At 45.9% G+C, this 23,994-nt stretch overlaps 1 protein-coding gene and 1 long non-coding RNA gene across 4 annotated transcripts in view; one reads left to right on the forward strand and one right to left on the reverse strand.

The window, feature by feature from the left end:
* EML6 (EMAP like 6) overlaps positions 1-23,994 on the forward strand; it is a 3,038,586-nt gene that overhangs the window by 2,709,555 nt on the left and 305,037 nt on the right. The window lies entirely within an intron of this gene.
* On the reverse strand, positions 14,243-14,860 carry LOC138467100 (uncharacterized). Its single transcript, XR_011268034.1, has 3 exons — positions 14,661-14,860; positions 14,431-14,545; positions 14,243-14,297 (listed from the first exon to the last, which is right to left on the reverse strand). It is a non-coding gene; the product is annotated as an uncharacterized lncRNA (long non-coding RNA).

Here is a 23,994-nt window from a genome sequence, read left to right on the forward strand (position 1 = left end):
CTGTGGGCATATGGCTGTTTTACCTTTGATTGGTCTCACTGCTGATGCAGTAGTAGTGTTGGCAGTTTAGACACTACTCATCCCTGTACTGCCATAGGGCAGCAATCATTCTGTCACAGTATTACACCCCACTAAATCGTTGTCCCGTTTGTCCCAGTAGCTTCGATTAATTTGGTTGAGTGTGTGGTATAGCTGGTGCACTAATACCTGGTGGGAATTCTATGGTTTTAGTCCTTTTGAGTGGAGGAGAGATCCAATCATGAGGTTAAACTAGATTTTCTGATCACTGATTCACTATTGTGCTTGTAGCTAGAGCCCCCATTAGGATCACTGCTTGATTCAGCTGGGCCTCATATCATGTTTGGTATTGGAGGGCAAAGCAACTATGGCTTAGATCTGGGGTAACAATATATCAATGTCTCATGGGTCATACCGTACCATGGTTTGGAACAACATGGCAATGGATATGTTGGCACACTTAATGGGATATGATTCGAAAAAATTCATATACACCTGTGCTCCACCAAAACATAGAGCAATTAACTTATTTGGCCTTCACAGCTCACGTTTGCAGTTCACTACTGTTTCTCTGACCTAAAGCAATATTGTTGATGAAACTTTCAGGAGCAAAGGGTGGTGAGAAAGGGGAATGGAAATTAAGTGGAGAACTTGATAGTAGAACAGATTTTGATGCTGTAACCACAAGATGTAATGCAAATTACATACAGAAAACATACAGCGTATAAGGGAGTTATGCTTCATATCGGAACCAATTGCCCCAAATTGAGTGACTCTTGGAAAGAGTTGCTTGCAGAAATAAATGACAGCATTGTTGTCTTAATGTCTGAAAGCCCAATAGTTGTACTTATGTGGTTTCCATGTGAAGATCAGGAATACTTGTTATACTCAGATAATGGGCGACTGAACGTACATGTCGGCTGGCTGCGGGAATAATCATAGTGCAGAACTAGAGGAAAGACGATTCCCCATAGCACAATGGTGTCACAGATTCTAGCCCAAAATAGCCAGGGAAATAACTCCTTCAATTAGAGAAAAGTGGGTGTGGTCCATTAACATTAGATCATAGACTACGCTGAAAATGCTCCTAGTGGTCTGTCTCGATAATTTGCACTAGCACATTTCTGTTTTTACTAGTACACAACTTACCATGAGCTGAACAGCGACTGTCTTTAAATGAGCTTTTACTCAATACTTTGAGGCATAATGCCATAGAACCTGAGACGATGCTAAGTCTCTGAGAGATCAAATGTAGCATTGGCTTGTGGATGGCAGCAGAGGAGCATGATTTGACATTATAAGAGAAAAGAAAACTAATGCTACAGTCTTTTTATTTTTTTATTTTATTTCAGTGCTCTGGTTAATCATAACCTTAGGCACAACAAAAAGCAAAGCAAATCTTGAAATACATGCATCATAATTATATAGTGTCAAAATAAAATACAACAAATACATGAAAAACTACAATAAAAAGTCACATAAGGCAAATGTACTAAAATCCACATTTTAAAAAATGTCATAAATGCACCGTTAATATACGACAGGTAAAACAAACAATTTGCGCCATATCTAAAAAGTCGCAGCTGTGATTACCAAAGATGAGGCCAAGTAGATAGAGCTCCAGAATTGATCAGAAGTGACAGCCTCTCGCATAGATGGTTTGTAGTACAGGACACACTGTTAAAATGTGGCCAGTGGTTTCTTCTGCGCAGTTACAAAGTCTACAGCTTTGCTGTCCCGTGTCAGTTTTTAACCATCTGCCTGTATACTCCCTAGTCTGCAGAATATTAAGTCGAAGCGGGGTTATAAATCTTCTTAGCTCTGTAGTCTATTTTCGCTGTAGCTCTTTTTCCCCTGGAGTTTGGATGCATTGTCAACCGCATCCCAGTACAGTGATTTTGTATTATTTATTTATTTATTTTTCGATACCAGTCAGTCATTGGGGAGAGACAACAATTGGTCACAAGAGAAGGCGATGTTCTCAAAATGAGACATAGCAGATTCCCTCAATTCTGTGAGAAAGCAGTTCGAACGGGACTCCCCAATCAACTTGGCCAAAAGGCCCATTAATGTTCGATCCCCCGGGGGAACAGCAGAACATTGGCCAAAAATCGTCCTCCGCTGCATACGCCAGCAGGACTGAATCGACATCACTCCCAGCTCGCACCTAGCTGCCTCTACAGAGACTGATTTAGATATTCAAAAAATGGAACACCAAATGTTTTCCTCTACCTGTTCCGACCATTTGACATGTCTCTTCGATAGGATCTCAAGGCCGTACAAAAGGCTGGGGACAATACTGCTGCCATATATATAGACGGCAGACCCTCAATGTTGTTACCCCCTTTTTGCGCAATACATTTTTTAATTACTGACCATCTCTTCCAGATTTTTGCTGCAATATGATTATCATAAAAGGATTTTGTTGGGCTAGATTTTTTTTTTTTAATTTTTTTTATTTTTATTGGTTTTATTACAAACCTTTAAAAAGAGAAGGATTAACATACATTCCAATTCAATGAGGGCTCACAAGTCATCCACTATTACCCCTGACTTATACTGTTAATCACAGCCTCCAGTACAGACCTCAGGACGTCCCAGCGTTCAGCTCCACCGGGACGGCGTATAAGCGGTCTTTTGCAACTTGAAGGAAAGAAACTAGCGCGTACAACACCACTCTGTTTGACCCATCAAACAGGGCTCTCCATCAATCATCTCGAGTTAGTAACTGAAAGTTCGTTGTTATTGGGCTAAAGATGTTGTTTCTTTCGCTCTCTAACTCGGGACATGCTAAGATAAAATGTTTAAGTGTTTCCTTGTTGGTGGAGCAGAACCGGCACATAGGCTCCAGGTCCGTAGATTGAGACCAGTAACAAAGGCGTTCCTTGGTTGGCATGGCATTCAGCCTAAACTGCAAGTAGGAGGCACGAGACCACTGGTCCGGGAAGCACGACAGATAGGGCGGGACCCAGCCATAGGCTCTTGCCTCGGCCGGCACTTCAAGCATGGACTTAGAAGCAGCTCTTTGGGTACAGGTGTAGATCCAATCATTTCTCCAAAGCTTTAGTTTTGCAGCATCAGGATTCTCCAGCAACAATTGCTTCGTGATGTCATAGGAACTAAGCACGTCATGGCATAATTTATTCCATTGGAATAAGATTGAGGGGGCTTTAGCGAGTTCTAGGCTGTGAAGGATCTCCATCTGAGGGATTAGGTTGCTTGAATTTAGTTTCCTAAAGACACTTAAAAGATTCCAAGCAACTCTCGCTTGCATAGATATGTAACCAAGCTCATATCTGACGCAAACAGTGGAGGTACCTTTGGGCAGATGGAGAACCCTGGACCAAAAAATGCTTTCCAAAGAGTTCCACACTTCAGGCCCACAACCAAAAGCATTTTCACCGGCGTAGATCAGTGAGGGTACCACCTTCTGCTGGAAAAAGGTTATCGTTGGTCTTAGAGAGAATTTCCCAAATTTTTTATTAATCAGGACTGCTTGGCACGCCAGTTGTCGGCATTTTTTCTTGGCTGCGTCCACCCAAGGTGCGTCATTTCTACTTGCGCTTAATTGCATTCCCAAATATCTGGTGTTAAGTACTCGCCCCATGGGTTCTTTATTCACGTACCATTTACATTTCTGCCCGTTTGGTTTGAAACCTTGCAGTCTTTCAAAGACGATGGCTTCACATTTCCCTCTGTTGATAACCAACCCGTTGTCTGTTAGGTATTTTTCCACGGCAACGAGTTTCCGCTGTAGACCTATGGGAGTTGAGTCCAACAGAATGATGTCATCTGCATAGACTAAGTAGTCCACATGTGAGCCGTGAAGTTTAGGTGGGAAAGTGCGTAGTCCATTGAAAACATCTTTGATATCAGATATGAACAGGTTAAATATAGTTGCCGCAAGAGGGCAACCTTGCTTGACACCTCGAGAGGTGTCAATAGGTGAAGATAGGTTACCCTTTTGGTCCAAACGAACTCTAACGGTCGTGTTCATGTGGAGTTCGTGGATAGCGGCCAGCAGACTTTCAGGACAGTTCCATTTGGTCAGTTTAGACCATAGCAAGTCTCTATTTATACTATTAAACGCCTGGGACAAGTCAACCAGTGCGAGATAGATTTTAGAGTTTGATCGCAGTGCTTCCATTTTCAGTAAGTTCAGTATTAGAAGGTTAACGCCGCAGCCCAACCCTTTGACGAAGCCAGTTTGTCTGGGGTCCACCTGATTACAATATGTGGACCAGTCCGTCAATTTTTGTTGTAGAAGAGTGCCTTAGACCTTGCCCAGCACATCGAGAAGTGCAATTGGTCTATAGTTCTTTGGGTTGCGACGGTTGGGCTAGATTTAATGGGAAACCCTAGATAAATGTAGTTTTCGACCACCTCCAGTAAGTGCTGATCCATTTTCTACATAAACCCACGGCACAGCCTACGCTTATTCCCAATTATCAGCACTTTAGTTTTAGCATTATTTATAGTTAGATGGTTCAGCATGACATAGGAGGAGAGGGCAGAAATGGATTGCTGTAGGCCATTTTTTTTTATTATTTTTTTTTATTTTATATGGTTTGCAAGAAACCTTTACAAAAGAAAGACTTTAAGAAGCAAAAAGACATTCATTACATTTAAATTTCAATTATATTAATAGGCATTAAAAGATAGATCCAATTTCCAATAAAAATTTCCAGGGAATAAGGGACAAATTTAAATTTAAATTAGAAAGGTTCAGTGCGAAGTACAGGGCAGCATTAAAGAATATACCGACATTCAAATTTTTAAATTTTCAAAATTCTAATAGGAAAATAAACCTGTAGGCCAATAGGAGTGCGGCCGATGAGGACCTTGTCATCTTTGTAAAGCAACCAAGGCACAGCTTCGTTACCTATACGGGGAGGGCAATTACGCACTGAGCCAAGAAAACTGTCCATGGGCCTCATTGCGACCCAGGCGGTAAGGGATTACTGGTACCGGTAAGGGCACTGGTGCCGGTAATCCCTTACCGCCCAATTACGAGGTCCCTTTGCGGGTCCCTACCATAACGGCTGGTTTCACCAGCTGTTAAGGAAGGGACCCGCAAAGGGACCTTGGAGGTAATTATGGTACCGCAATTTGCGGTACCGTAATTACCGCCTTCCCCATTCCCATAGAGCCCTATGGGGCAAAAATGGGATTGGGGAAGGGCCAATGGTGAATTAGGGAATTACCGTCCCTCCAACCTTGGAATGGGGCGGTAATTCCGCCATTCACCATGGCGGATTCTGGCGTCAACCATGGCGCTAAAGCGCCATTGGTTAACGCCTGGGTCGTAATGACCCCCCATGTCAGATATATAGCGGTTGAATAGCAGGGGTGCCAAAATGCACCCCTGCTTCAATTCACGTATGGTACTAATCTGCCTGGAAAGAACACCCTCCTAGTTCAGGCAGACAGACACCTTGGTGTCGCTGTATAAAGACTATATCAAATACAGAATAGTTGGATCTAGTCCCCAATTTTTTAGTTTTTGCCACAATAGTGGGCGGGACACAGAATCGAGCGCTTTTGAATGGTCTATAAAGCATAGGTACAATTTCCTGTCGGACTGCCTATAGGTTTCCTCAAACAGGTAGTGAAGGTCACATACATTGTTGAGCGTGCTATGGCCCTTCCTAAAGCCAGTTTGAAGCTTGCTGAGGCAATCGTTTTTTTTCACCCAGTGTAGTAATTGTTTTAGTAGAAATGATGCAAAAATCTTAGAGCTGGCGTCCAGCATGGCAAGGAGTCTATAGTTGGAGAGATCCTCCCTGTAACCTTTCTTGTGGACCGGGACCAGGATGGATTCCCTCCAGCTATTCGGGATGGTATCCTCTCCAAGACTACACTCTTTGGTTTGTACTAGCTCAGAATCCATGCAAAATACTAGTTTTGCCATGCTCCAATGTGCATTATTTATTTATTTTATTGTTCATTTATAACGCGCTTAATGCCAGCAAGTGGTTTCTAAGCACGGGATTGGGATTTGACCCTGTGCATTGCTGAATTGTTTTGCTTCCAAGACAAATGTGTTTCCCCTGACCTATCCTTCCGCCCCACAATGATGTGCATAGGTACTTTGCCCAGGGCCAGTGAATTGTTGACATTTGTATTGTCAGGGCAGTGCTTTGCTCTAAGATAGAGCTGTGCAGAGTTTCCACAAAACTGGACAGCATAGGTTTTATGGAAGTGGGTAATATATAGTAAAGGGAGACAGGGGAGATTGTAGACAGAAATGAGTCTTATTGGCTGTGCAAAGGTCAAGTGGTCATTGAACTATTCCAATGGCTTAAGGGAGAAAATTACAAGATCAAGCTGCCAACAAGCAAACATCCTTGAATTATTGTAGTGTGCGGTTTGCATGAAGCAAGAGCGATATAGGGGGTCTAGCATGGGTTTAAACCTTGAATTTGTGAATGAGGTATAGGGCCCAGAATGGTGAGAAGCGTGATTGACAGTGCAGTGTCACTTGAACTATAATGAAACAATGGAAGGAAGTAATTGCAGCAGTGATGTCATTGAGTGTTCGAAATTACAAGTCTCTGAAGTATGTAGAGATTTAGATTCTTTGAAGTCTGGGAATGGTAGCTGAGTTCCCAGTTAGAGGCTATTGTCATGATGGAGCACATAAGTGATGCAGGAATTGATGATGTTAACATTGTCCAAAAAAGATAAAAAGGCAGTAGGAAATTAGATACAAAACTTGTTCAAAATCAAGTGCTAGCCACGTACGTGATCTACTAGGGTGTACATGAGTGGTTGACATCCAGCTAGTAGCCACAATTTTAATCTCTGACAGGGGGATAGGAAAGGAGTTGAAGCAAGTAGAGGCAGAATGAGACCCATAAACTCAGTGTTGCCCCAATTCAGGGAACTCATACCTTACATCATGATATTTCCAAACAACGGGGACCCTTTTCGGAATTTTCTATGCCCCTCAAGGGCGAAGTTTTCATCGAGTTTCGCTTCTTGGAGGATTCCGGAAGATCTTTGAGGTCTACCCTGCGTGGACATGGCCAAGGACAAAGGAAACACGACGCCCGGATCGAAGTTGTTCAGGAGCTGCCCTGGATGCGGATTGCAGAATGTCTTCAAGGCGGATGAGCATTCCAGATGCCTCTACTGCCTTCACAAAGACAAAACGCACGTGGAGAAGGACTGTGCGTTTTGCAAGAACATGTCGGAACGGACTATGAGGAATTTGGCGTATCCGCCTCACCAACTGGCTGGAAAGGAAGAGCCCAGCGGTAGGTGAGAAGAAGAAGTCAGAGCGGTCTTCTAAGACCTTTGATGGCACTCCGGCGACGGGGGCCCAACAAAAGGCAAAGCACCACGAGTCTGCGGGCACCGGGAGCACCGATCGATCGGGCTCCTCGGTTGCCAGGCAGGGCGCACTTTCACCGACGCCATCAACCACGAGCCAACGCTCTGGCTCGGGGAAGAGGAAGTCGGAGAACCCGGGTATGCTTCAGGAGAAGCCCCGGTCGATCCCGACGGAGACAGCCGAGGGGGAGCGAGGCAGTGACCCTCCCCCCAAGGTGAAGGCCTCAAGCGCGCCAAAGTCATGAAGGCCCTGATTCACCCGGCTAAGGCCTCTATCGAGGGAGTCGTGGCCGCCCTGGCGAAGCCTGTGGAGGCTACCCCAGTGGAGGTGACCCCGGGGCCCAGAGTTTCCCTGCCACCGCGGAGGGAATCCTCTTTTCAACCCATCGATAAGACCCCTGTGAAAACCCTGGTGGAAAAAGGGGGGGGGCGGTGGCCATCACGGACACAGACACAGCCTCTGAAGAGGAGCTGGCTGGAGTCGCGAAGATCCTGAACAAGAAGTTTGAGGCGGTCCAGTCCCATGGGAGGGATCCCGACGAGGCGGACGAAGAAAGCGACGGTGGTGCCGACGAGGAGCCCATGGAGGCGGAGGATTCCACTCCCCAACCGTCGTGCCTGTCGTAGCCGGTACCTGGGCCACATGACAACTCGGGAGCAATCTTGATGGTGATCCAGGCCTTGTGTACGGTGATAAGGACAAGGTTGCCCTTACCCCCAACGGATGATCCAGCGGAGCCTGGACCGTCGGGAAGCCCTCCAAGCAAGCGGAGGAGAATTCACCCTCCCCCCCGCCCTTCCAGCGTTCACGGCCTTCGCAGCCTTCATCTCCTTCTCCTGATCCAAGGGATGACACAGGAATGGAGACGACCACGACAGGGACGGATGACGACGGTGGTGACGACAGGATGGGCCTTCCATCACCGCCTCCCCGCCTGACGAAATTGGCTCCTTCCACCCCATGATCGCCAGGGCAACCAAGCTCTTCCAGCTCTGCCCCAAAGAACAGAAGAAGGAAGGTTTCCTCTCTCAACGGCGTGAGGTCAAGAGGAAGACAGTCCTCTCAGTTCCATTACTTGACGACATCTGGGACGAGGGGCTGTCGCTCCTGAAGAACCCGTCCACGACTCCTGCCAAGGGAGACCGGTACGAGAAGAAGTACCGAGTCCCGGATTCCGCCCCCATGTGCCTTAGGGCGCAGCCGACCCCGGATTCGGTCGTCTCCGCGGCGGCCAAGAAGAAAGCGGCGGGGGCGATGGCTTCAACTTCGACCACCCCGCCGGACGGCGAGGGGAAGAAACTGGACGCCATGGGACGGCGGGTCATCTCGGCGGCGAAGACGATTAAAGCGGCCAACTCCCTCGTGATTCTGGCCCGCTACGACAGGGAGCTGTGGTTTAAGATCGCTCCTCTGCTGGACTTCCTCTCGGACGACAAGAGGGCTGAGGCCCCGGAGATCCTACAGGAAGGCAAGGTGGTGTCGGACCACGCCATAACGGTGGCCACGGAAATTGCTGACACTGGTTTTCGCCAGATGGGCAACAATGTTTGCCTTCGCCGGCGTGGTTGGCCCAAGGCAACCGATTTCCACCAAGACGTGCAGACCAGAGTTCTGTACATGCCTTTCGACGGGAACAACCGGTTTGGCAAGACAATGACGAGTCACTGCAGGCCATCAAGGCCGACACAGAGACGGCTCGGGCCTTGGGGGTTTTGCAGCAACAAAGGCCGCCCTTTCGGAACTCCGAAGGCAAGAAAGGTGCCTCCAAAGGATTCAGAGGCAGCTCCTTGACGTACTACAAGGTGGCCCGCTCCTCGTCGCAGGAGGCCTAGAGAGGACGCGGCAAGTCAGGAGGATCTCGTCATCGTCACCAAGGAGGCCAAGGCGGCAAGGCCGCTGCCAATACAGGACTGAACCGGCCCTAGCGTCGGGCCCCCACCTGAGCACCCCGGTGGGAGACCGGCTGGCGAAGTTCGTTAGCGTGTAGGAGTCCATCTCCACTGACCGATGGGTGCTGGACGCCCTGGCCCGCAGGCACACTCTCGAGTTTCTGAAGAAGTGCCCCCACATTCCAACCGTGGCCAGGAAGGAAAACCACGTCCCTCAACTGCTGCTGGAAGAAAGGAGCCATCGAGCTCGTCCCAATAAGGCTCCGGAGTGTACTCAAGATACTTCCTCGTAAGAAAGAAGACTGGCGGCTGGCGACCCATCCTGGACCTTTGTCGTTTAAACAAGTACATCAAGTCCCAGAAGTTCCGGATGGTCACCCTCCAGCACGTGCTGGGAGAGCTGGAGGAAGGCGACTTCCTATCGTCGCTTGACTTGGAGGATGCCTACTTTCACACCCCCATTCTAAAAGGACATCGAAAGTTCCTCAGATTCGTAGTCCAAGGGCAACACTATCAGTTCAAGGCCCTTCTCTTCGGATTGAAGTCAGCGACCAGGGTATTCACCAAGTGCCTAGCACCAGTGGCGGCGCAGCTGCACCTGCAGGGAATCCACGTCTACCTCTTCCTGGACGATTGGCTCATCCGAGCAAAGACAGGAGAACTCGCCGTCGGGCACACTGCGAAGACCGTCCAACTGCTCACAGAGCTGGCATTCTCGATCAACTTTGCGAAGTCCCACTTGGTGCCGTCGCAAGTCACCCTGTTCCTGGGAGCCAGGCTTGACACAGTGGCGCGATTGGCTTCTCCGTCAGAGGAAAGGACGCAGGCCATCCTGGGCAAGGTGCAACGACTGTCAACCATGGACGTGGCCAGGGTGAGGTCCATCAAGTCCCTGCTCAGCATGATGTCTCCTTGTGCATCTACCTCGTGCGCCTGTCCAGGTTACGGATGCGTCTACTGCAAGCGATCCGGTGGTGGGGCACCCGCGCGCATCTGACAGTGGGTATGGACTTCCAGACCCCGGCACATCAGGAGACGGTGACGACAGACGCCTCCTTGGAGGGATGGGGGCGCACACCGGAGATCTCCACGTAAGAGGCCTTTGGCTCCCGGAGGAGAGTTCACTACACATCAATGTCCTGGAGCTCCGAGCCGTGTTCTGGGCCCTCAGGTCGTTCCTCCCGTCCCTTAAGGGCAAGGTGGTAAGGATCTTCACCGACAACACCACCACAGTGTTCTACATCCGGAAGTAGGGGGGCACCAGATCCCCAGTCCTATCCAAGGAAGCCCAGGATCTGTGGCACTGGGCCGTCGCCCAAGGGATGTTTCTGGTACCCTTCCATCTGGCAGGAATTAAGAACACCATTGCTGACTCACTCAGCAGGGAGCTGCGCTCATGCCACAAGTGGGAACTGCATCAGGATCAAGTGAATCTACTTTTCCAACAATGGGGCAATCCCCAGATCAACCTATTTGCGACGGCGACGAACACCAAGTGCCGGAGGTTCGCCAGCAGGTTTCCCCAGCCGGGGAGCATGGGCGATGCCTTCTCATTCCCCTGGGACGGCCTGTTCCTGTATGCGTTCCCACCATTGCCGTTGCTGCTGCGACTCATCAACCAACTCAGACGGTCCCGGTGCAGGATGATCCTCGTCGCACCGGCGTGGCCGAGGCAGATCTGGTTCCTGGACCTTCTGGACATGTCAGCGCCCCCCCCCAGTCAAACTGCCCACGGACGCGGATCTCCTTGCCAGAGAAGGAGGCGCCATCCTCCACCACGACCCAGGGTCGCTGAACTTGCAGGCCTGGCTCCTGCAGCACTAGAGCTTGGAGGATACGATATCCCGGCAGACTGCAAGGGGGTGCTTGCAAAGGCCAGGGCGTTCTCAACTCTCAAGTGCTATGGACACAAAAGGAAGAGGTTCTCTGTCTGTGCACAGAAGATTAACCCTCTGCGGATTACGGCCCCTCAGGTGCTGCCGTACCTACTGTCGCTGGCCAAGGGGGGGCTAGCTCATGCCTCCATCAAGATACATTTAGCTGCGAATTCCCGCTACACCAGAACCCCAGGGCAATCATCTCTGTGGTCTCATCGCCTGGTGAAGGAGTTTATGAAGGTAATGTTATGATCGTTCCCGCCGGTGAAGGCTCCGGCCCCGGCGTGGGAGCTCAATGTGGTGCTGAGCAGGCTCATGGGTCCGCCATTCAAGCCGCTGCATTCGACACTGTTGAAGTTCCTGTCGTGGAAGACAGCATTTCTTGTGGCCATCACCTCGGCACGAGTGGGAGAGATCCAGACTCTCTCCTGCAAACCACCCTAGCTGACATTCCACGAGACGAGGGTGGTGCTGAGGACACACCCCTCCTTCATGCCCAAGGTGCCATCGGACTTCCATCTCAACGAGCCCTTGGTGTTACCTGTTTTCTTCCCGTCGCCTTCGTCGCCGGCCGAGAGGACTTTGCACTCGCTGGATGTGGCTAGAGCGCTGAAGTTCTACGTGGACCGCACAAAGAGTTTTCGGAAGACATCACAGCTGTTTGTGAACTTTGGACCTGTGAACCAAGGGAAGGCCCTCTCGAAGGCTTCCATTTCCAGATGGCTCTCCGGCTACATCATGCACTGTCAGTGGTTGGCAAACCGACCGTTGCCCAGCCATCCGAGAGCCCATTCAACCAGAGCGATCCTGTCTGGTGTGCCCTTGCTGGACATCTGCAGGGCTGCTATGTGGAGGTCGACGCACGCCTTCACGAGATTCTACTGCGTCGACCGGGATTCCAGGGAGGAGTCTAGAGTCGGCCAGGCAGTGCTGCGCAACCTGTTCGCTTGAAGGTGGGCCTGGTGAGGGGGTAAGAGATGCTTAATGTTGAGTTGATGTAAATGCTTAATGTTGAGCCTTGCCACCTAACGTGGTTGTGCATGTGTGTACTGCTATGTATTCTTGTATTCAGGAGCATGTGAATCCATGCCAGACCCCATGCTGGATTCACATGCGAACCCTCCCTCCTACCACTCTGCGGCTCTTCTCTTGGTCCTACTGCCACTTTACGTGCTACCAAATCTGAAGATGGCTGCCAGAGGAGGGGCTTAGGTAGAGGGCAGTCATTGGCTGGGGGCAGTATGACCCAGAGACCAGTGATTGGTTTTTAGGAGAAAGACAGTTCAGAAATGAAACTGAAACTGATTTGTTCTTTACTGAGGATTCCCAGCCTGACTACAGGGAATATTCATGAGCATGTAAATCCATGCCAGACCCATGCTGGAGAACAACAGTTACAGGTAAGTAACTTGTTCCTTTTCTACTATGGTACTAGTCTATGTTTAGCCACATTCTGATGGGCAGTTGAAGTAGCTTTGCTCAGTTGACCTGTAAGATTCCTACTTCCATATCGTCATTTTGGAGGAGAATGGGATTCTCCTCACGCTTGTAAGACAAGGCCAGCAGTATCGAAACAGAACTCTACGTTTTAGTTGAATGTCCACTGAGAACTTCATCACATTTTATGTAGCGGTGGCAGCCCATCTGAATCTACCACGAGATGCCAGTTTATCATTTCCTAGAGGACAGGGGGACAACCCTCAGCACCCCAATTGGTCGTTGGCAGCCTGTAGACAATTTGCAATGCTCTCCATGATCTCTGTCAATCGGACAACATCATTCTTCTTACTGAATCAGGACTTCCTCATTTTCAGAGTTGTTTCCTAGTGTGGGTGCAACAGAACACTCGCGAGATTAGGGTAAAGTTCAACACCTTTATTTTTCTCTTGGGTAAGTGTTAGTGATGCCCCTATATAATTTGCAGGGAAGGTGTCTAAAATGCAAGATGGAGAATCTGTGGTGGACAGAAGGATTAACAAAAACAAGTGCAAGGTTCTATTCTTAAAACAAAGAACAAAGTGTCACATTATGATTATGGGAGTGTAACTAACGGAATGATCACCATGTTTATTTCACCACCATATTACAAGGTTGGAGGTGGTGTGAAGGAAAACCCTCCAGCACTTTGTATGAGAATTTACCTCCACATTACATCCAGAAAATGGTGGCTTTACCGCAGGCAGGCCTACTGCTTGTGGTAAATATTCCAACTCACGAATGAAGGCCTATGGGGCTCCATGAATGGCGACCAACACTGACACCCTGCTGATTGTGATATGGCAGATTTACTGGCAATGCGAGTGGTTGTATTGCTACAGGAAACACCACCATACTCCTAATGTGTCCCCTAGTGTCCCAGCCCAAGTCTGCTTTCTATTCTTAAACAAGCCCAGGGTTGCCTCAGTGCATTACTTCCTTCCATTCCCTCAGTGTTAGGGTATTTAAACCTCCACAGCACATTTCTTTCTTGATCTTGATTCTCTTTTACAGACGCAAGGCTGCAAAATGCTTGTGGTTGTCACCTAAGATACTTATAGCCGTTGGCTTCCTCCAAGGACTGGTTATGTGGCCTCCAGCCAGCTGACAGAACTACTTCTCAGTTCTGATAGTCTTTGGCTCCCATCAGGGTGTTGGATTCAGCTCCAAGCACACTCTAAGCATGTTGCCTCCCTTGCAAGGTCACACAATCAACACTGCACTACTCTACTCTAGTAATACAATAAAGAGCAAGATGATACGTGTTGTTTACTTGCCTCCAACCCCCTCACACAGGAACTCTATAAGGTTTTCCAGCATCACTAGTCCTGAAAAAATGGACCGTCTGCTATAACTGATTTACACAAATGTATAACAAGTTTATTATTCAAATAATTCAAAATGAATTTAAATAAAAAACACTACCCTCACCTAACACAGTGTACTAAACATTAAAAAAACAAATATAAAACATCAAATAACTTATTTATACGACACAGAAGATATCACATAACACACAAAAAAAATCACAATGTGTCACTAAAACAACAAGCATCCCAACATGTTTCTGTTCTTAACTGCCCAGTTCAGGCGAACATTCTTCAGGGGATAAATTTAAAAGCATCCACTAATCTCTTCCACACCATGTTGAAAGGGTAGATTCAGGCACCCAAGAGGGTAAAAGGAAAACAACCTCCAAGCCTGTAAAAATAAAGGAAAGGAGAAACCTAATGAGTTCCAAAGAGGGAAGGAAGTACTACAAAATGTAAATGGAGGCATGGCACAGGGATTATGCCACACTCACAAGGGTCCCAAAGGGCACCCGCAGATTTACCTTTAAATGGTGAAACTTCAAAGCACGTCACAGGATGACAAATTTGCTGGTTTCCCTCCAAATGAGAAATCAATACTTCAACAAAGCGTCACAGTCCGCTAGAGTATCGCCACACCTAAGTAAGACAAAACCAATACACAGAGACCACATGCTCTGTTATATCCAGAAATCACACTGGCTTCAATACCACTGCACATAAAATCAAGGCTCCAAATAACAAAGTGAATTACCTCCACAAATGTAGGGATCAAGACTGCAATTCACAATTCAGTAATGAACAAGTTGAAATGGAAACATCCATACGATCAAGCAATAAAGTACAGAGTCAATCTGGAAAGCAATGGGAACATAACAGTAAACACCATTTATCTGGCATTACCAAAACCTCAGCTAACAACATGCCGTCAACATGCACTAGAGGGCAAACAGAAGGGGGTGCTTATATTTCACACACGTGAGGAGACCATGCATTATCTAATGTTTAAAGACAACTACTCAGCATCCATGCTGTCCAACCTCCACAACGTAAAAGAAACGCGGAAAATGGATAGCCACACAACATGTGTAAAATAAGTGTAAAATAAAGTACCCCAACCACCAAATAATGCAAAAGGTGTCCCGACATGGAGACAATATCATGCACAGAGTCACATCCAAAGGCGAAATGCTGGTAGCGTGCTCACCTATACACACGGAGGGGTTTATTCACTCCACTTGCAGCATTCAAACATACTCGGCCAGCACTCGATTCAGAGGAGCCATGGCTGCTGCACAATCTCAAAGCGTCTATGGTTGCGCAGCAACACAAAGAAAGGACTCCACTTCTCGAAGTTAATCAGGAGTACAACAACCAAGTGGGCCATATTGGAACAGACCCAGGATCAACTGGTGTAGAGGAGTTTAGTGGACACTCAGCGCATCAAAAAGATGTAAATTGCACTAACTTCATCAATTGAACTAAAAACCAAATTGTTCACCAAAATTGGGTGCCCACATGGTATATGCATCACACAATGTCCAAAATTATATTTGGCTAACCAAATGCCAATCAATGCTTTCATTGAGCCCTAGCACATTGCTTTGTAATTTGAAAATTATTTTTTGCTCTATATTCAATAATTTTCGATCTGTTTCAATTTTGGTATTTCCATGCACCTTTTTCAAAATCAGCCATGTGAAGTCATTGAAACCATGTTTCTTTTCAATAAAATGTTTCACAAGAGGGGCAGTTATCACTTGATTCTTGATACAGCTGCGATGTTCCACCATTCGAACTTTACATTGCCTATTTGGTTTTCCCACATAATGTAGGCCACATGGACAGGTGATCAGATATACAACATTAGCTGTGTTACAATTCGTCATTTCAGTGAAGACCCACTTAACATCAGGTAGAGTTTGCAATAATCTAGTTTCTTTTGTTTGTCCACACATGCTGCAATTCCCACATGGAAAATGTCCTTTTACTTCAGGCAAACCCCACAGTCTAGTTTGCCTAACTTGTGGTATCTGCATTTCTGTCACATCATTTCTGATCAGAATATTTCGTAAATTCTGGCTTTTTCTGAAAGCCACTAGGGGAGGCAACACTTCTTTACCACGATATATATTTTCTTCCAAGTTTTCATCACAATGTTTTTGATTTTGTAGGACAAATTTGAGAAAGTATTAACAAATACAGTGCCAATCTTTTTAATTGGCCTACTACTTTTCTCCAAAAGTGCCTCACGATTGTTATTGTAAGCTCTTTTTGAAGCATTTCTTATAACTCTAGGCAGATTGAGGGTACAGCCATGGGTGCTGCCATGGCCCCGAATTTAGCCAATCTTTATGTCGAGTATTTTGAAAAGGCAGTAATATACCCAGCCACCAACCCTTTCAGCAATAATTTGAGGAAGTGGCTGAGGTATATAGATGATATACTGATCATATGGGATGGCTCAAGAGAAGAGGCAGATTGTTTTGTGACATGGCTTAACCAACAAAATCGGTTTCTGAAATTCACTGGGTCTATATGTGATTGTGAGACTCATTTTCTAGACATCACCATTTTCCATCACAATGGTTCTTTAAAAGTGAAGCCCTATAATAAGACTACTGATAAGAACTCTTTATTGCACTTCAATAGCCACCATGCTAAACATTTAAAGAACAATTTGCCATTTGGACAATTTTTGAAGCAGAAGCGCAATAGTAGTCCTAAAGATGATTTTGCCCGAAGTGCGGATGTATTGACCAACAAGTTGTTGGCCAAAGGCTATCCGCCTAGAGTTATAAGAAATGCTTCAAAAAGAGCTTACAATAACAATCGTGAGGCACTTTTGGAGAAAAGTAGTAGGCCAATTAAAAAGATTGGCACTGTATTTGTTAATACTTTCTCAAATGTGTCCTACAAAATCAAAAACATTGTGATGAAAACTTGGAAGAAAATATATCGTGGTAAAGAAGTGTTGCCTCCCCTAGTGGCTTTCAGAAAAAGCCAGAATTTACGAAATATTCTGATCAGAAATGATGTGACAGAAATGCAGATACCACAAGTTAGGCAAACTAGACTGTGGGGTTTGCCTGAAGTAAAAGGACATTTTCCATGTGGGAATTGCAGCATGTGTGGACAAACAAAAGAAACTAGATTATTGCAAATTCTACCTGATGTTAAGTGGGTCTTCACTGAAATGACGAATTGTAACACAGCTAATGTTGTATATCTGATCACCTGTTCATGTGGCCTACATTATGTGGGAAAAACAAATAGGCAATGTAAAGTTCGAATGGTGGAACATCGCAGCTGTATCAAGAATCAAGTGATAACTGCCCCTCTTGTGAAACATTTTATTGAAAAGAAACATGGTTTCAATGACTTCACATGGCTGATTTTGAAAAAGGTGCATGGAAATACCAAAATTGAAACAGATCGAAAATGATTGAATATAGAGCAAAAAATAATTTTCAAATTACAAAGCAATGTGATAGGGCTCAATGAAAGCATTGATTGGCATTTGGGTAGCCAAATACATTTTGGACATTGTGTGATGCATATACCATGTGGGCACCCAATTTTGGTGAACAATTTGGTTTTTAGTTCAATTGATGAAGTTAGTGCAATTTACATCTTTTTGATGCGCTGAGTGTCCACTAAACTCCTCTACACCAGTTGATCCTGGGTCTGTTCCAATATGGCCCCCTTGGTTGTTGTACTCCTGATTAACTTCGAGAAGTGGAGTCCTTTCTTTGTGTTGCCGCACAACCATAGACGCTTTAACAGAGTCCTTTCTTTGTGTTGCTGCGCAACCATAGATGCTTTGAGATTGTGCAGCAGCCATGGCTCCTCTGAATCGAGTGCTGGCCGAGTATGTTTGAATGCTGCAAGTGGAGTGAATAAACCCCTCCGTGTGTATAGGTGAGCACGCTACCAGCATTTCGCCTTTGGATGTGACTCTGTGCATGATATTGTCTCCATGTCGGGACACCTTTTGCATTATTTGGTGGTTGGGGTACTTTATTTTACACTTATTTTACACATGTTGTGTGGCTATCAATTTTCCGCGTTTCTTTTACGTTGTGGAGGTTGGACAGCATGGACGCTGAGTAGTTGTCTTTACACATTAGATAATGCATGGTCTCCTCACGTGTGTGAAATATAAGCACCCCCTTCTGTTTGCCCTCTAGTGCATGTTGACGGCATGTTGTTAGCTGAGGTTTTGGTAATGCCAGATAAATGGTGTTTACTGTTATGTTCCCATTGCTTTCCAGATTGACTCTGTACTTTATTGCTTGATCGTATGGATGTTTCCATTTCAACTTGTTCATTACTGAATTGTGAATTGCAGTCTTGATCCCTACATTTGTGGAGGTAATTCACTTTGTTATTTGGAGCCTTGATTTTATGTGCAGTGGTATTGAAGCCAGTGTGATTTCTGGATATAACAGAGCATGTGGTCTCTGTGTATTGGTTTTGTCTTACTTAGGTGTGGCGATACTCTAGCGGACTGTGACGCTTTGTTGAAGTATTGATTTCTCATTTAGAGGGAAACCAGCAAATTTGTCATCCTGTGACGTGCTTTGAAGTTTCACCATTTAAAGGTAAATCTGCGGGTGCCCTTTGGGACCCTTGTGAGTGTGGCATAATCCCTGTGCCATGTCTCCATTTACATTTTGCAGTACTTCCTTCCCTCTTTGGAACTCATTAGGTTTCTCCTTTCCTTTATTTTTACAGGCTTGGAGGTTGTTTTCCTTTTACCCTCTTGGGTGCCTGAATCTACCCTTTCAACATGGTGTGGAAGAGATTAGTGGATGCTTTTAAATTTATCCCCTGAAGAATGTTCGCCTGAACTGGGCAGTTAAGAACAGAAACATGTTGGGATGCTTGTTGTTTTAGTGACACATTGAGATTTTTTTTGTGTGTTATGTGATATCTTCTGTGTCGTATAAATAAGTTATCTGATGTTTTATATTTGTTTTATATTTGTTTTTTAATGTTTAGTACACTGTGTTAGGTGAGGGTAGTGTTTTTTGTTTAAATTCAGTTTGAATTATTTGAATAATAAACTTGTTATACATTTGTGTAAATCAGTTATAGCAGACGGTCCATTTTTTCAGGACTACTGATGCTGGAAAACCTTATAGAGTTCCTGTGTGAGGGGGTTGGAGGCAAGTAAACAACACGTATCATCTTGCTCTTTATTGTATTACATATATCTATATCCCCGTTGGTGGAGTAGGATGTTTTCATGTTAATAGGGATTCTTTATACCTATTTAAACATATTATACTACTCTACTCTACTACACTACTCAGAACCTTCTACTCCCACTCCCACTGCCTCTACTCTCTTGCTCTCTCTCTTTCTCTTTCTTTCTCCAACTTGCTCCTTCTCTGAAAGCAGACATTTTTGGGGAACATTGCCATAACTTGCTCACTGATGGGGCTCCTTTGTGCCTTCTTTCATACATTTACCTTTGCCACTGGCCTCAGTCTCTTAATAAGGTGGACCATTGGCTGGCCCCTTTCCCCATCTCTCGGTTATCTGATTGGGCAGCGCTTTTGTGTTTCCACCTTTTTCTCATGTGTTTCCTTTACCCCGCTTACCATAGCCATCTGTTGTGCATATTTTGGTCTCTCGTGTTCACTAATATATTAATTGCATTGTGCTCCATGAGCTGAGGGTTTAAGATCGCTGACCGCCATTTTAAAACCATAAATACTCAACATGGCAGGTGGAATGCTCACCAGGACCGTTCCCTGCTCTGCCCTGCCCTGCCACTGGGCTCTTTACCTCGCTATGATGCCTTGTTTTATGGGTGCATGCTTGCTCATACTAGCTTACTACTGCCTGCAATCCACTTCTCCTCTCTCATGTCGTGTCTGTTTGTTTTGTTTATTCATTTATAATGCGCACCAGACCAAAATGTATCAGGGTGCAGCAAATACAGGAGATACAAAGCTTAGTTAACAGATTACAGAATAAGCAACAATGCAATGGGAGGGAAATACAAGTATAATACAACAGTTAGGAATATTTACATAAGGTGCAATTTTGCGATGCTCAGCAACAGACATTAGCTATCATTAGCCTTGAGCCAATTAATCTAACTAAGTCTGAAATTCAGATACGGTTGTTATGCTGAGAGTTGGGTCGCTTTAACGGGGAAGCTGCATCTGCTCACCTTGGAGAACCTAAATCTAGATATGGTGGGGCAATTGGTATTAGTTAGTCTCATAGGTCTGGTGGAAGTTCTCCTATGGAGTCTGTCCGTGAGATAACTGGTGGCAGCATTATTCAGAGCTTTATGAGTCAGGGATGCAGTTTTAAGTTGAATTTTGTTGTAGGTTGAGAGCCTGTAATTTTGGCGTCGTATCACAGATATGTGTGATCTTTTGGACATGTCGAGTGCCGCTCTTAAGGCATTATTTTGAAGGATTTGTATCTTCCGGATTATTGTTTGTTGGCACCAATGTATAGGGCATTATAATAGTCCAGCCTAGAGAGACTAAGGGCTCTGGCCAGGATAATGCAGTTGTCGTCAGAAAGGAAGGGCTTGCCTGTTCTGATAAGCTTGCATGTATAGGCCATGACAGAGGCCATGGTATTCACCTGTTTGGAGAAGGAGAGGGTGGAGTAGAGGTAGAAGCCAAGGTTCTTAACCTCCTTAGCCACCTTAATAAGGTTACCATCGATTATGAAGGATGGGTAACCCTGGCCTAGTTTCTTAAAATTGGTATGGGTACCCAAGATGATGAGCTCTGTTTTGTCATCATTCAGGCATAGACCCTGGGTGGTCATCCATGCCTGGATGATGAGATACACCTTATTCACCAAGGCCAAATCCTTGACGTAATCCCCGGAAAGTGGGAGGAGAATCTGAGTATCATCTGCATAGTTGGTGTAGGTGATACCCAGATGGTCCCGATCGTCGAAAAGGGGCTTAGTGAAAATGTTGTAAAACGTAGGGGAGACACAAGAGCCCTGGGGCACCCTGCATGTAATGGGAATGGGGTCTGCTGGTGCTGACGGGGAGAAAACCCTCATGGTCCTGTCACTTAAGAAAGACTCAATCCATATTATGGCCTCTTTTGAGAAGCGGGCAGCTGAATCGAGGTGCCTGCCTAAGACCTTGTGATCCACAAGGTCGAATCAAGCTGAAAGGTTGAGAAGCAGGAGGGCTGTTTTCCCTTTGTCTCTTAACTCATCGACCTGTGACTTCAGGTCGATGAGAGCGGTCTCAGTTCCGTGTTGGGGGGGGGGGAACATGATTGTCGCACTCCTAGGAGTTTGTGGAATTCCAAATATTTTTGGATTTGGAGATAAGCGATCTTATCGAGTATATTTAACAGGAAGGGTACAGTTGTAATGGGACAGTAGTTTGTAGGTATGAGAGGATCTAGGGATTGTTTTTTTTTAGTAGTGGGAGCACCCACAATTGTTTGAGATTGGATGGGACAGTGCAGGATGCAAATGAGGCATTGATGAGTTTGGATATAAAAGGGGCAAGTTCTCTTGCAGCGTCTTTTATAAGCTGGTCTGGGCAGAGGTCACCCTGGCAATTGAGGGTTTGAGAGAGAGAATGACTTTCTCTACCTCAAGGATGGATGTTTTGGTGAAGTTGAAACGGGCAGTGGGTATTTCCTTTGCAAGGTGGTCAGGAGTATTGTTGTTAGGGCGAGGGAGATGGTTTAGGGATGCTTTTTTTTAGGGCTATTTGGTTTGTTTTGGAGGGTGGTTACTTTATTGGAGAGGGCCTGTTGTATATCCGAGCACCATGGTTTATCCTTGGTACAGATGTCAGGAGTGGGGATGGGAGACTCTAGCTCCTTTAAGATGGTGAAAAGTTCCTTGATGCTGGAATTTGCACTGGAAATGCATTTGTTGTACGAGTTACGTTTGGCCAGGTAAATTTCCTTTTTATATTGGGTGGAAATTTCTGAGAGTTTAGTTCTGTTGGCGACTGATGGGAACGATCTCCAGGAAGATTCACAGCTCCTCTTAAGGAGTCGTAAGTCTTTAAGCTGGGGGGTGAACCATTTGTTCAGGTGAGTTTTGGGCTTACTGGGTCTAAGTTTGATGGGAGCAATAATTTCAAGTGAGGTTCGCATAATTTTGTTATACTCCTTAACAAGCGTTTCTGGGTCTTGGTTGACCGCAAGCGAGTTGAGGCTATAGAGGATGGCAGGGATCACTTTGTCCACTGAAATGCTCTTTTTGTTCCTAGTTGGGCAAGGTGGGGCAGTAGGACTAGGTAAAGTGAGGGGTCTCGTGGTTAAGAGTGCAAAGGACAGGAGGAAGTGGTCTGTAGAGGAGATGGCAGTGATGTTAACAGTGCAGTTGTATTCTGCTACCCAGTCAAGGGTTCTCACTTTATTATGGGTGGGTCTTTGATTTTTTGGGATATGCCGAGTTCGGCTAGAATGTTGGCGGTGACTGTGGCATGTTTATCTGGTGGGTCGTTGAAACCCAAGTTAAAGTCTCCCAAGACTAGTACTTGAGAGGTAGTTTTAAGGTTGTTGGATAGTAGAGAGTAAGTGTCCTCCTTAAACGTCCCCATGGATCCAGGGGGGGTCTGTTGATGAGGTGCATAGTAAGGGTCTGGGAGTTGACTAGTGGGAATTTGGCTGTGAGGACTTCACAGGACTGGGTGGTTTGGGCAGGAGTTAATCTCATGGCGAGGCTGCATTTGGAGATAATGGCGATACCTCCACCTCATATTTTATCTCTGTCCTGTCTGAGTATTGTGTAGCCATTAGGGATTGCTAAGGAGAGCAAAGGTCCTGCCGCTTCGGGCAACCAGAACTCAGTGATGGCGAGAACGTCCACATTGTCTGCCAGTATCAAGTCAGCTATGTCTGTGGCATGAGCCACTAGGGACCTTACGTTTATCAAGGCTGTTTTGATAGGGAGGGCAGATGTTGTGGTGGCGGCCGATGTCGAGGTTAGGTTTGCTTTCTTTGATTTATAGGTCATGTGATGCTTAGTGGTGGCCTGAGGGCAAGGCTTGAGCAAATTGGGCTTATCGTTAGTAGTTTTCTGACTAGTAGGGAGAATAGTTCTATTGTTAGCCATAGGTAGAGATCAAGCTAGAGGTTCGAAGAGTTTACTGAGTCGAGATTGGAGTTCAGAATTTCTTGCACCTAGAGTGCAAGGGATACTTGGGAGTAGGTTTGGAGTGGGAAGCTCGAATGTCCACTTGAATGGGGAGTATTAGTTGTCATTTTGGACAGGCTACGTGGAACTTGTATGTTTGTTGTAGCAAAGTACCCTAAATAGATCCAAAATAGGGTGCTAGTAGTACAAAGGTAGTGAGATAACAAGTGCATATTGGACTTGGAGTTCCGAAATTTTGGTTATTAGTGGAATGGGCAGTGCCAAGATCAGCCCGGACTTAAGTGTAAGGTTGACAGGCGAGCCTAAATATATATTACAAAACGAGGTAATAGACAACGATCTCATGCATGTTATAACTGACGTGTAGGCTGCACACTAGAACAATGAGGATATCACTACCATACTGACATATTACAGACAGGCCTAAGCAGGTATTACAAGTAACAGTAATGACTTGTCTGTGATCACTCCCCAGCATATGGAATGCAGAGGTAGAAATACTCTGTCAGCAAGCAGGCTCAGTGAATGACCTGTTCATGTTTGTAAATATGCTTCTCTCACTTTTGTACCTGTTGTTATATTGTAAAGCGCTTTGGCTTAAAGCGCTATATAAATTTACTAAACATAAACATAATTTTGTGGCCCTTCATACATCTACGTTGTCATTGTACACTCACCTTCATTCTAGTGTTCGGAGTACTTATGAGGTTTTTCATCATATTCCCCCCTGAAGGTCCCACATTGGGGATCTTCTTGTGTCGCACTTAAAAACCATCGTCTGGTGCTATGAAGGAGAAGAGCAGCTTCACCTGAGGGGGTGGGGGTAATTTAAGGACTCTGCTGTAGAGCTTTGTGGAGGCAGGGTGGACTCTAGGGTTCCATGTGATGATGTCTCCTGGAAAAAGTCACCAGGTAGGTGACTTTCTTTTCTGTCCCCTAACATACTTTCCTAAATATTCTAGGAGGGG

The sequence above is a fragment of the Ambystoma mexicanum genome, chromosome 4q, assembly GCF_040938575.1.
Source record: "Ambystoma mexicanum isolate Mex_15411 chromosome 4q, UKY_AmexF1_1, whole genome shotgun sequence".
Lineage (NCBI taxonomy): Eukaryota > Metazoa > Chordata > Amphibia > Caudata > Ambystomatidae > Ambystoma > Ambystoma mexicanum.